Below are 13,448 nucleotides of genomic sequence, written 5' to 3' on the forward strand. Positions count from 1 at the left end.
AAGCTGTTCAAGCAAGTATCACCGTCTCGATTATTGTATTGCTGTCACAATATTCCGAGTAATGGATTGAAAATCTTAAGTGTAGACGAGTATGAATAATGAAATCTCTCTCGGAAGGCAATCAATGGCACTATAACCAACTATAACCAGTGAGTCAAGAAATAATTACCCGCAAACATTCTAGACCAATGCGAGCACCGAGTTCATTTGAACATTGAGAACCAATTTCCAGAACAGAAGAGCTGGGAAGGTATATTTTCCATATATTTTTGCTGAAAGCCCCATAGAAACTTCAAATCAAAAGCGCTAGTTTATGCAGCAAACTATTGAGCTAAAATTTTCAGATTGATTATCCATAGGCAAAATCCTGGGGGAATTCAACAACCTTTTGTTCCCAGGGCCATTCTTTTCTCTATACCAGTGACTTGGATTTTCATAAAATCTTCTTCTTCTACTTCTTCTTCAATGGCTCTACATTCCAACTAGAACTTGGCCTGCTTTTCACCTTTTAGCATTTTCTCACTTATTAATTGAAAACTTTTCTTTTCCCGCCATTGCATGAATCTTGTTTGAATCGTTTGAATCTTGTGTGGCAAGTACAATGGATACACTATGCCCAGGGAGTCGAGAATGTTTCCAACCCGAAAACATCCTAGGACCGAGAATCAAACTCGTCATCTCCGCATTGGCAATCCTACGCCTGGCTACTGGAGACCCCAAATAAAATACTCATGAGCAATAAACATGTTTTTGTACCAAAGTAGGCTGATTGCTGTTGTTTTGAACACCGTGCCTACCATCTTTTCCATGACTACGACAAATGAGTCTATTTTATATCTGTCAACAACAGATGAACTAAGTTTGCCATGAAAAATGAATGTGTGTTAAAATGCGGATCAAAGCAAGACGAATTTCATCAGCAGTATAATGAGGATCATTTCTAGTGGTGACTTCAAAGTGTCCAGTGGATTTCTACTTTCTGAAGCATGGAACAATCAGTCTCGACATTATCGACTTCCCAACAAGGGCAAAAACGCCGAAATGAGAGAAAGCGGACCCTTCAAGACATTACACTTGTTTTTATTGATCGGAAGGGAAACCAGGGTATCTGTTGCATAGATGAAACCAGTGGATGCAGCCAAGGATTTAATCGATCCCGCATGGAAGAATGTCTAAAAGCGAACAGGAATCTACCCCCGAAAAGACGCAAACCACCTTAGTCAAGATTCATTTATACCCGCATGGAAGGATGTCTAAAAGCGAACAGGAATCTACCTCGAAAAGACGCAAACCACCTTAGTCAAGATTCATTTATACTTGGGCCCGTATAATAGTACTTTCGGCTATTTACAATTGTGTGTGTACCTACCGGTGTACTCGTCGAAACGGTTCAAATGCCACGCGCCGCGCCATCTTTGTTTACTTCTATCATTCGCTTCGCACGCGCACCGTACACATTTGAACATTTTCGGAAGTTTATTATTTTTTTTTAAATTAAAATTGCAGCAATAAAACGTTTTGACAATCGAGTGATTAATCAAAAGTTAGTGAAGAGTGAATGTGTCCAATTATTCACATTTCTCCAGGAATCTCTTTCAAAAGTATTGAGAGAGAGACTTCAAAAATCCCAGAGTTTCTTCAGGAATCACAACTCCGAAAATCCGGAAGTATCTTATAGGATAACTTTCAAACTGTACACGTCAGTCCCACTGCTAAAACTTATGTACATATTCGTCATGTTAAACCTCACTAAAAACCTTCTTTTTTATTTCTAATCACAGGAAAGAAACCCCAGCCAAATATCGTAGAGACCTCCGCCCCCCTACGTTCCTTGGGCAGCGAAACCGGTGGGCAACACTAAGCGTTCACATTTCAGACACGCTACGTCCGCATATTCTGCCGCAACCTCGGGAGCAAATTACAAGCCATCAGCACCGATGCGAACACTCGTTGGAAGGATCGTGACCCAAGCGACAATGCAATGGAGAGCACCAGATCGGCGGGATAACAAGACTCATCATCCAAGGCCTCCTCAGCTGACTCAGGCGGTATCACTTTGATCGTTCTATGAGTACACCAAGGCAGCCGTTGTGAAAAAGAAGCCGATTCTCCGACGATAAGGACCGGGTTTACTGTGCCCTGCGTGGTAGCCCATTACTAGCCCGTGGATTGATGCACATGTTCAGTTTTTTGCCTTTTTTTCTTATCCGATTACCCACTATGTACCGTGATTAGTTTTCCCCAATTTATTTTTTTTTGTTATATTTATCACCATACAAAAATAAAGAAATGTTTTATATCTTCCTTAAAAAAGCTGTGTTTCATGTTTTATGTAAAGTTTTATGTAAATATCAAAAGAAAAAAGAAAAAGAAGAAGCAATATGGTACCCACATCTAGGAGAAGTCTAGAAGACCCGTGGTATTCGAGTCTAGAAGATATCGAGGTAATATCTAAGAGACCACACCTGTCATATCCCTATCGGTTCAAACGGTCTACTCGTCTAAAATTTGAGGTAGACACCGGTTTAAACGGTTGTTGCATTTGAGGCGGATTTGAGGTCTGACAGGTTCTAGACATCGAAGACAAATATCTAGGAGACTATTTTTTTTGTCTCCGAGATATCACGGGAGACATCTAGGAGATCTTTCCAAGCGGGATCATTTAGTAATCTGCGTTCGATCATTTAGTAGTTTGTCAATAACTCATTCCAGAGGCTAAGTTTCAAAATGTGTTGTATGGTGGACTTTTAGTGTGAAGGTTTTTCTGCAACTCTTTTTAACAGGTCGATGTTCGAATTCCACTGCTAAAGCAGTTACGGTGCTAGTTGCTATACTTATACTAGATGATAACAAAATATGGAATTATTTAGCCTAAGTTACTGCTACTAGCGCTATAGCTCCGTTATTAGTGGAATTCAAACAACGAACTGTTAGGCAAAGTTGTAGATAAACCTTTGCATTAGAAGTCCACCATACAACACATTTTGAAATTTAGCCTCTGGAATGAGTTATTGACAAACTACCAAATTATCGAACGCAGATTACTAAATGATCGATAACATCCTTGGATGCAGCTACACTCAGGCGACATGTGACGTCGTTAATTTCATCCATCATTTTCGCTAATACCGCCAAGAAGCACGGACTGACTAAACATCCGACTAGTAACGTCACCAAAGCAAAAGTCATTCCCAAGAAGCCGGATGCCATCGATAAGAAAATATTATTGGAGTCATTGGTTAAATTCCTTAAATTCACCACACACAACAACCTTCCACTAGCATGCGTCAAGTGGGAAGGCATGAAACAGCTCACCCGATCCTATCACCCAAGCTCTGGGTATAACGTTGAACAGAAGTAAACTCAAGTCTACTAAGTACCGCCATCGGGGGTGACAATGGGTCTGGGGGGTGATAATGGGCCATCGCTCTTTCCGGCAGCCTGGAGGTCGTAGAGAAAAATCGTTCAAAAAGGTCTCTTATATTTTAGTCTTCTTTCCCTCAGATACGTTTAATCCATTCTACAAGCATTCTAAAGGCGCCGTCAGACGTTGCAAGCAAACCACTCGCAGCGAGCATTTTGCTCGCAGAAAGTGACATATGTCAAATATTTGCGTGTGTGACTACACTGAAAGTGATTGCATGCAAACAAATGACAACTCGCAAGCAAACGCTCGCATGCATTGTGTGACTGCAAAGCATTCAAAATTTGCAACTCGCCGAAACTAAATTGCGCTTGCTAGTGCAGCACTAGCAAATGTTTCGCTCGCAAAAGTGAACATGTTTTTAGGTTGCAGTGTTGCACTGCAAAAATAGCAATGAAATTAGATTTTTTGGCCAGAAAACGTGTTTTTCATTTTTGTTTATATTTGCATGAGAGTAAATCTGATATTTGCTAAAAGTGAAAAGCTGCTACGTGTGACTGAAATTGCGAGTGCTCTTAGAAATCATTCGCTCGCACGAGTGATTTGATTGCAACGTCTGACGGAGCCTTAAGGGTCTGTCTCATTTCGCGAAGTCGAAGCAAAATTCTTCACACAAACAATGACAGTTCTTTATGGGTTTTTACAGTAGAGCAACAGAAAGGAGGAGATGGCGGCCATGTTTCACTCAAACTCTGACAGATAGCAATGGGATTTCCCATAGGAGGGAAGAGCAGAATTTGCTTCGACTTCGCGATTTGGAGAATTAAACTGAAATTAAACTTAAAAGTGACATTTCAATAATTATCAAATAACCCTGCTCGCAGAGCAAGATTACTTTTGACACATATCGAATCATTTTGCATCGATGTCTTATTGGAATTGCTGAGTAGCACCAGCCATTCGTATGACTGGGTTATTTGCTAATTCGCGAATACGAAAGTAATGCCTCTACTCACTCTTATGGCAAAATCTCATTGCTATCTGCCAGACTGTGCGTGAAACATGGCCGCCAATCACCCCTTCTTGTCCCTCCACAGTAAAATCCCATAAGGAACTGTCAGACTGTGCGTGAAGAATTTACCTTCGTAGTCGCGAATATTCGCACTGTCACTTTTAAGCTTAGGGTAAATGATGTATTTTGGACATCTGAATATATTTTGGACTTTTGTTTATATTTTGCGTGTTTTTCGACTTAGCTTTCTTTAAATAAATAGGAATCATGTGTCTCTTTGGCCTCTTTCATAATCACAATCATAACTACATTTTTGTAACAAAATAAACAAAATATAGCCAAAAGTTCAAAATATATTCAGATGTCCAAAATACCATCGTTACCCTAGTTCTCCAAATGAGACAAATACTAATGACACACTGGTGGTACAAGTACCATGGTACAAGAATCTTGAAATGAATACCATACCAAATATTGTCTTTATTAAAGATAGTCTTGGAATAATTTTCTTGTTCTCTTGTACCATGGTACAAGTACCACAGGTGTGTCCTTAGTAAAAGCCTAAGTAGTTGAGGGTCTGTTCAAATATTACGTAACGCAATAGGGGGTGAGGGGTTGTTTGATTTTTGTTACGCTTTGTTACGGAAAATATAGGGGTGGGGGTCCTTCGAAATATTGTTACGCGTAATAAATTATTTCCAAAGGGAAAAATATTTTTAAAAATTCTAAAAATATTCATTATTCTTGAAAAAGCATGAAATATACAGAAGATAATACTTTATTGCACCGTCCTTCAAATTCTACTAAGATTAAGATCTATTTAAAAAAATCGCTTGTGTTACGTGTTACGCATAGGGGCGGGGGTGGTTCTGAAAATTGTTACGGATTGTTACGGGGTGGGGTGGGCTTGTGGGTTCTTAAATACAACATTTTTCGCGTTACGTAATATTTGAACAGGCCCTTGAAACAGTGACCCATTCTCACCCCCATTTGACCCATTGTCACCCCCGACGACGGTAAGTCCTCTATACTTAAATTCCGTAAGCAGTACGCAGCTGAAAAGTAGAGACAAATTCGTAACGCTAATAACGCCTGCTGGGTAAAGTAAATGAAGCTGTCACTTTTCCTTACGGAGAAATATTCCGTACGGAAAAGTGACACTTCTCATACTGAATCAGCTGTCAAATTTATCTACACGAAACCGCGAAACAACTCACCTTACGGTTCCTTTCACTCAAATTCGCCCTTGCGTGGAAGAAGCCAAAAATAAGTAAAATCAAGACAAAATTTTCAAAACGACTTATCTGCTTTTGTAAACAAAGATTCAAATGACGATTTGACGAATCTGATAGCTCTCCCACGCAAACCAACACCACCAATAGGTAGGTGAAGGTTTCCGCTAACTGTTAGTGGTGTTGGTTTGCGTGGGAGAGCTATCAGATTCGTCAAATCGTCATTTGAATCTTTGTTTACAAAAGCAGATAAGTCGTTTTGAAAATTTTGTCTTGAAATGAGAAAAAATCCGGTGAGTACTTTGAAAAGATATTTTAGTTACCAGATAAAGATTGTCGCTGTCGTCGCTGTCCGGAACATCTTTTGCTGGCGAGGATAGGGGAGCTAAATGTCAAAGAAGGAAAATCCATACGATTTGACGTACCACACATGTTTCGGACAGCAGAACAAAGGGAACCGAAGCGACAATCTTTATCTAGTACCCCATAAAAAGTTTGACAGCTCCGAAATTTTACGATCATCCGACGAAATCGGTTGCCTACCAAATCGACCTATTTTTGCACCGACAGTGTCGATTTTCGTAGACTACTTATTTTCGTCGCCAGATTTATTGAACAATTAAATCGCGGCTATTATGTCTCTATTTCATCGGTAAAATAATCGGTTGATTTTGTGTTTTGGGTCTGTTTTGATCGTCTGACAAATGAACAGACGAAATCGGATCCCTGAGATTATAAACATAAAATAAATCGAAGTGAGTATTCAATATTTATTTGAATTAATATCATCTAATTAGTGATTTTTTTTAATCAAGCACATTCCAGAACATCGCAGATTTCTGGTTTTCCAGTAATTAGCAGTTAAGCGAGGTAAGTGATAATTTTTAGTCGGATTTAACTATCGGTTTTATTTTTTGCAAAAATAGTTACATATTTTTCAAATACACTGCTGAAACTTTACCATTTCGGCGTGTTTGTTTAAAATTACCAGATCATCGAGGAGGGTTCCTTTGTTTGTAAAGGTAACTCCACATTTATTCTTTCAAGAGGCTGGTTTCACGGGATTACGGAACAAAAAAAAAATGGCGGCATTCAGAATACATTGGGACAAACATCCAGCAGAAATTAATTCCCAAGGTATGTTCCCAAGTGTAGTCAATTTAGTATCGAAAAGTGGAAACAGTGGCTCAGGCTTGGGCTCAGGTTTTTGATTTTACATGGCGAAATCCCGTAAATCTCGTCACATCCTCAGGAGATTCAGTTTGTCGTTTCGCGGTTTCATTGACTGCCCATTAAAACCACTACTATTACTTTTTCTTGCAGAATCATGACTCTAAACGATCCCGATCGATATCAAAGACTCCATTGATACAGGCCTGGTCCCAGCAAAATCTATGGAAGTGTAAAGAACATGCCACCCAAAATAATATGTCGATTAATCACCCTATTTCTTGTGATTTTATCATTTTTTATACCGAGCAATCTATAGATTTAGTCATGATGAAATTTAATAAATAAATTAAACACACTATTTCGTCTGATCTCATTACTATTCTCACTGATCAATCAACAGATTTGCTCGGAATCACTCAATGATGAAATTTAACAAATCGATTAAATCCACTATTTCCTCTGATTCCATTACTTTTCACACCGATCAATCTATATATTTAGTCAGATCAGTTCCATAATGATATTTAATCAATCAATTAAACTACCTATTTGGTCTGTTTCCATTATTATTCTCACCGATCAATCAATAGATTTCATCTGATTCGCTCCATGATTAAATTTAATAATTAAATTAATCACTCTATTTCCTCTAGTTTCGTCACGTTTCATTTGATACGAAATTAACCTATTAGTTATTCGATTTAGTCGATGTTAGTCTACCGATTTCGTTTGGCGCCGCGTCGGCAGGCTCCCCTGTAAAAATCCCATAAGGCTCGGTGAAACAATTTATAAATTCGTCGGAAACAACATCGGTCGACCCTACCGACGAGAACCGATTTAGTCGGAGGGAAAGTCGGGAGGATTTTTTATGGGGTAACTAAAATATCTTTTGTACTTTGCCTTTACTACCGTGTTGAATTTTCACCCACTATGAAGTTTCACCAACTCAAATTTCAAGCATAATTTTTCATAACGACGTATGTAACAATTATGAGGATTCGAGAAATCCTTTGCAGAAAGTTGGCAAAACTTTTTCTAAAACTGTTTTAAAACTAAATCTTTTTTCAATACTTTTTTCCGCTGCCATGTGTCATTACATGACACGTAATAAGCGTGCTTCACATCAAATCTCAGTTTATTCAAATTCACTGTGAAAAACGATAAAATTATACATACACCGGTATGCTGCACGCACGTCGGTGTACATTGGTCGGTTTTCCATAGTGCACGATTGACGCAACTGCAGTTTTGTTTTGTTTTGCTTTTTTTGCTACATAGGTCGCTCTTAGTTCCCATATGTTAAAGCGACGTATGTAACAGTGAGACTTCAAAAATTGATTTTTGACATACGTCGATTCGTAAAAAGATTGGAGATCGCAGCAAGCCATGCGCGCGGATGGTTGCTTTTAAATTTACTGTCACGTTTTTGTTCGTTTCCCCAAGAAATAAATTCGGCTGATGTATATTTTTTGCATACACGCAAAAAAATGTTGCGGTCGAAATTACCATTCCGAGGATTAATTTAAGAATACGCACCGACGATTTTCAGCAGACAACAAACCCGTTTGATTTTACCATGCGCGCAGTAAAAATCAACTGTGGTCCTGGTGGAATGTTGTTGCATGAACTGAATCAGTGATGAATTTGTCCGAATGCGTGGTTAATTTAACTAAAAATTTGTGGTTGTTTTAAAAACATGGCGTAGTCTACAAAATAGTAACCGTTACCATGGAATTCTTCTCAGTGTATGTACTAGAAGAAAAAAGTTAAAGTTATCTGAAGTTTGTGATTTACGAGTTTGGTGACACTGACTCAAGTGTATTCTTATTAGAACGCGCGAAATCGTTTGTGTATTTTGTATACGCGGATGTGTTTGGTGAAAATATTTTTGAATGTGTAATAATACCAGGAAAATATGGATCATTAACGAACTGCTCGGATTAGACCTGGAAGAGTAGTGATTTTTTCGTGGACACTAGTTGTGGTCTTTTCTTCCTCAGTTAATTTATACGGAATTTGATTAATTTGGTGAGATTGTTTCAATTTGTTTTTATATGATTCCAAAACTAAATACGCGCTTTTTTGAAGTTTGTTTATGGATCCATTATCCAATTGATAATGGTAGCATAAACAGGAGGGGCTTATTGCAAGTGAAAGTGACCTCGGACTGGACTTGAGTTACCAGGCAGTCTGAAATGGGTTACTGGAGCTGCAGTAGAGCTAACACCTTCTAACTCCCGGGCTAAAGCTGACTTCATTAAAGACAGCTTTCTTCCATAATACCACTGCCGGACAGTGGGGGTTAGATTGAAGATACACACACATACACACACGTCGATTCGTAAAAAGATTGAATTAAAGAATTTTAAGATCTGAAATCAGTAAAATCGATGCGTATTATTCCGTGTATAGTAGAAAATCGAAAATTTGTTTTCAATAAAATGAAATATCTGCAGTTATCAGACGTCGCAACTCATTTCTGATTAGTGCGCATGATAGTACATCCATTCGTGCATGATGCGCGCTACTAATGAAATATTTCAAATTGTCGCGACTCGCGTCGCAGCGCGAGTGCTCAATCGCGCGGTCCGGTTTGGTGGCGGCCCGACAATATATAAAGCCGCGTGTGATTGTCACGTTGTATTAAAAACCTCTTTTTGTTTACTTTTGTTACATACGTCGTTATGAAAATTTTTGCTTGATTTATGTTATTTTCACTCACTCGAGACTATGATGAAAACAACTCAAATTTGGCTTCTTCCACGGAGCAGCACACGTTGGGTCGATGCAGCTCTGTTTGTTTATAATATCATTCATGAGAGGTAGTGAGAAAACTACCTAATACTGAGTTAAAAATTTGAACTTCGTACTCAAAGTTGAGTTCTTTAAACTTTTTTTTTAGGTTCTTTATTTTTTCTGTGTAGGTAATTTGATCAAATTTTCCTTAAACTCATTCCGTAAGAGCAGCGTACTATGCTTAACCGGGTTCGTGCAGATCTAGCAGGAGAACTGAAAAACAGGTTGATTTCACTGAAAGTCGATTCCGCTTCCAGATACAACAGGCACTTTCTGGGAATAAATGTGTAATATGTCTCGGATGGCAGTATTGTAATTCGAACGCTAGGTTAGAATAACGTAGTGTTTTATAATATTCTTTATTGTAACGTAATTTACTTATATAATTTGTAATTGTAATTTGTATTTGTAATTTGTAATTTACGATAGAGGTATGCTTTTTGCATTGAAACTTTTTGTTTCGTCGTTGAAGATGATGACATTTGTCTCCAGCGACTGCTTCCCCGATAGACCTTTTATACATGTTTTTCACTCATACATGAATAATACCATCAAAACTTGCATTTGACAATGAAAAATTCAGCTAAAAGCTCTATTTTTTGACATCGGTGCACTCACACAAACAATCGACATTAATTGTCAAAAATTCAGGGTTACCAACTTTATAACTTTCCCCTTGTCGCCGAGTCTTGCGCTGAGTGCTCGGCGCGGAAACCCAAAGGTGGGAATAAAATTTTGGGGTTTATGCGCAATAAAAGAACGTCAGACGGCAGCTTTCCAAAAGCCTACACTGTAAACCCAACAGTACTCTTTAAAAAGTAAAAACCACCCCTTTTTTTTCAATTTAAGAAACTGTCAAAATAATGAGTAATTATATTTTTTTCATAATGTGTATTTTGAACCCATTTTCATGTTCCATGTTTTTGCATGTGAATGCCTCAAAGACAAAGTACATGCTTGTGGGCGGAACAGAGCGCGACAGGGCCCGCTTGGGAAGCAGTGTTACGATACACGGGAATACCTTCGAGGTGGTCGAGGAATTCGTCTACCTCAGATCCTTGGTAACGGCTGATAACAATGTCAGTCGTGAAATACGAAGGCGCATCATCTGTGGAAGTCGGGCCTACTACGGGCTCCAGAAGAAACTGCGATCAAAAAAGATTCGCCACTGCACCAAATGTGTCATGTACAGGACGTTAATAAGACCGGTTGTCCTCTACGGACATAAAACATCGACAATGCTCGAGAAGGACTTGAAAGCATTCGGAGTATTCGATAGACGGGTGCTTAGAACTATCTTTGGCGGTGTGCAAGAAGACGGTGTTTGGCGGCGAAGAATGAACCACGAGCTCGCCCAACTCTACGGCGAACCCAGTATCCAGAAGGTAGCTAAAGCCGGAAAGGTACGATGGGCAGGACATGTTGCGAGAATGCCAGACAGAAATCCTGCAAAGATGGTGTTCGCTTCCGATCCGGCTGGTACGAGACGGCGTGGAGCGCAGCGAGCGAGGTGGGCGAGCGTGGGGCGTATTCGAGGATGGAGAGATGCGGCCTCGAACCGTGTATTGTGGCATCAAATTGTTGATTCAGTGTTATCTGTTTAGATGTAAACTAAATAAATGAAATGAACAAGAGCGCGATGGCATCCCAGGTTGCACTGTTGAATGCGTTCTTCACATCAAGTGTCACTAACGCACAGTAACGAGAACCCCGCCTTTTCTGTTGGATCACTATATCGACGGTCTTTACCACCGAGTTAATAGCGTCCAACGTGGACGTACCCTTACGAAAACCAAACTGATTGCTTAACAGGCCGTCCGTACTCTCTGCGTACGGGGTCGGTCGTATCGGTCGGTCTGTTGAAGATGATCCTCTTTGCTATAGAGATGCCCGTCGTGTCTATAAGGATTGGATTATACACCGTAGGGTCGCCAACGGCTTCCCGGCCTTCTCACGGTGTGTCTATGGGGAAATATTATTTTTCAAAAATCAGTATCTCTGAAACACCCACAACGTTAAAGTATATGCTCTCCTCTTTCATATAGTGGGTAAGCAAAAATGTTCTATCGGGAGATCTAGAACAATTTTTGTTTTTTTTTTTCACTATTTTTTGGTGCAAACTCCATAGAAATCTCAAATGATAGCCGATTTAACAATCCCCCTCATGAATGGAAAAATGACTCCCGATAGAACATTTTAAAAATGCACCAACGTGAAAGAGGAAAACCTATACTTTCGTGTAGTGAGTGTTTTAGAGATACTGATTTTTTTTTTGAAAATAAGCCTCTTCGCACAAACACACAGTGTTCTGCAACAACACCAATTTCTACCTTTTCCATCTATCGGTAAATCTACACTCATCAAGGCAATTCTGCATAGCTGGCCTGAACATGTTCGGGTTGGTTACGATTGCTCCCTTGAGAGCACTGTTCGGAACTCCATCAGACCCTGGAGCTTTGTTCGCTTAAAGGGATGTGACCATCGCGTGTAACACTTCGTTCGTCACCGGAGCCACTATTTCGGCCGCATCCACATTGCCTTGCGGTGCAAGAGTCTGGGGACTTTCGGGGCGGGAAGGGTACCTCGATAATCCTCGCCAACCTATCCGGGAATTGTTGGGTAATGTAGAGCCCCCTCCGGTCTTAGCCATCACTATCCTGTAGGTGTCAGCCCACGGATTCACGTTGGCACCTTCGCATAGAGGTTATCGAAACACGCTCACTTGCAGCTCGTAATGGCCTTGTTGAAGGGCACGTTGCATCCTTCGTCTAGCCCCGAGGCAGGTTGATCGATGGGCCACATTCCCGGTACTCCACCAGTATACCTAGCGTCTTTTCTCGGCATGGTGGCGTCGCACGCGCGACCGAGGACAATTACCAATACATCTCCGCTTAGACGTTCAGTGTTGGCTTCCACGCCCAGGCCCGTGGTGAAAACTTCGCTGTAGAAGTGATTGGTCATCCATCCACGGACCTGACAAAGATTCCCGGACCTTGGATGTTGCACGCCATAGTTGATCTTAAAGCGAATTGTTAGATGATCACTATGGCCTAACCCTCGTCCACCCTCCAGTCCACGTCTGATACCAGACCAAGACTGACAAACTTTACGTCAATCCATGACTCGAACCCGTTCCTTCTGAACATGCTAGCGGAACTATCATTGACTAGGTTCGCCCATTCGATTGGTGCAGCGGCTGCCCCACTCCACTGCTCAAGCGTTAAAACCTCCTGCTATGACGAACGTCTTACGACCCACTAGGTCGGACGATAGCCTATCGATCATCTGGTTGAACTGTTCTAATGGCCACCTTGGTGGGGCATAGCAGCTACAATAGAGCACACCATTGATCTTGGCTATCGCGACATCTTCAGCAGAGGATTGTATCGGGTACCGCCCCGTCGTGCAAATAGCAACCATCCTGGATCCGTCCGTCACTTAGTTGACGTTCTACGGGTCGGCCAGGAAAGCGACATCGGTCCTCGGCACTGAGACCGACTGCTACAGCAGCTGCTGGGGAGTTGTACAATGGTTAAGATTCGGCTGTGTTACTTGCACGGCTTCTTCTTGTTTGTCTCTCCTATGAGACACGTAGATCCACCAATAACGTGGTTACAGACTTGTTTTTTGCTGGCACAGATGAGGCACATTGATGCCAGGGATTTTCGGTCCCTTGTTCCGATAGCACCAGCCGGCTGGTACCCTCTTGCGGACCGGCGACTTGCGTCTGGATGGTGCCTTTCGCCTTTTTGGACCAAGAAGTCGCCTTCTCGGGTCGACGTCCTTCAGGCTCCTCTACACCCCGATCTGCTCCGTCCAGACGACGTTTGGTCTTTACAAATAGTAAAAAACATTGGATAATGGATGCACT

General features: G+C 40.8%; 1 long non-coding RNA gene across 1 annotated transcript; it reads left to right on the plus strand.

The window, feature by feature from the left end:
• Positions 1–6,092: 6,092 nt before the first annotated feature.
• Positions 6,093–7,042, plus strand: LOC134224669 (uncharacterized). The gene is made up of 3 exons (XR_009983015.1): positions 6,093–6,363; positions 6,424–6,478; positions 6,932–7,042. It is a non-coding gene; the product is annotated as an uncharacterized LOC134224669 (long non-coding RNA).
• The last annotated feature ends 6,406 nt before the right edge of the window (positions 7,043–13,448 follow it).

Source organism: Armigeres subalbatus, chromosome 3 (assembly GCF_024139115.2).
Source record: "Armigeres subalbatus isolate Guangzhou_Male chromosome 3, GZ_Asu_2, whole genome shotgun sequence".
Classification (NCBI taxonomy): domain Eukaryota; kingdom Metazoa; phylum Arthropoda; class Insecta; order Diptera; family Culicidae; genus Armigeres; species Armigeres subalbatus.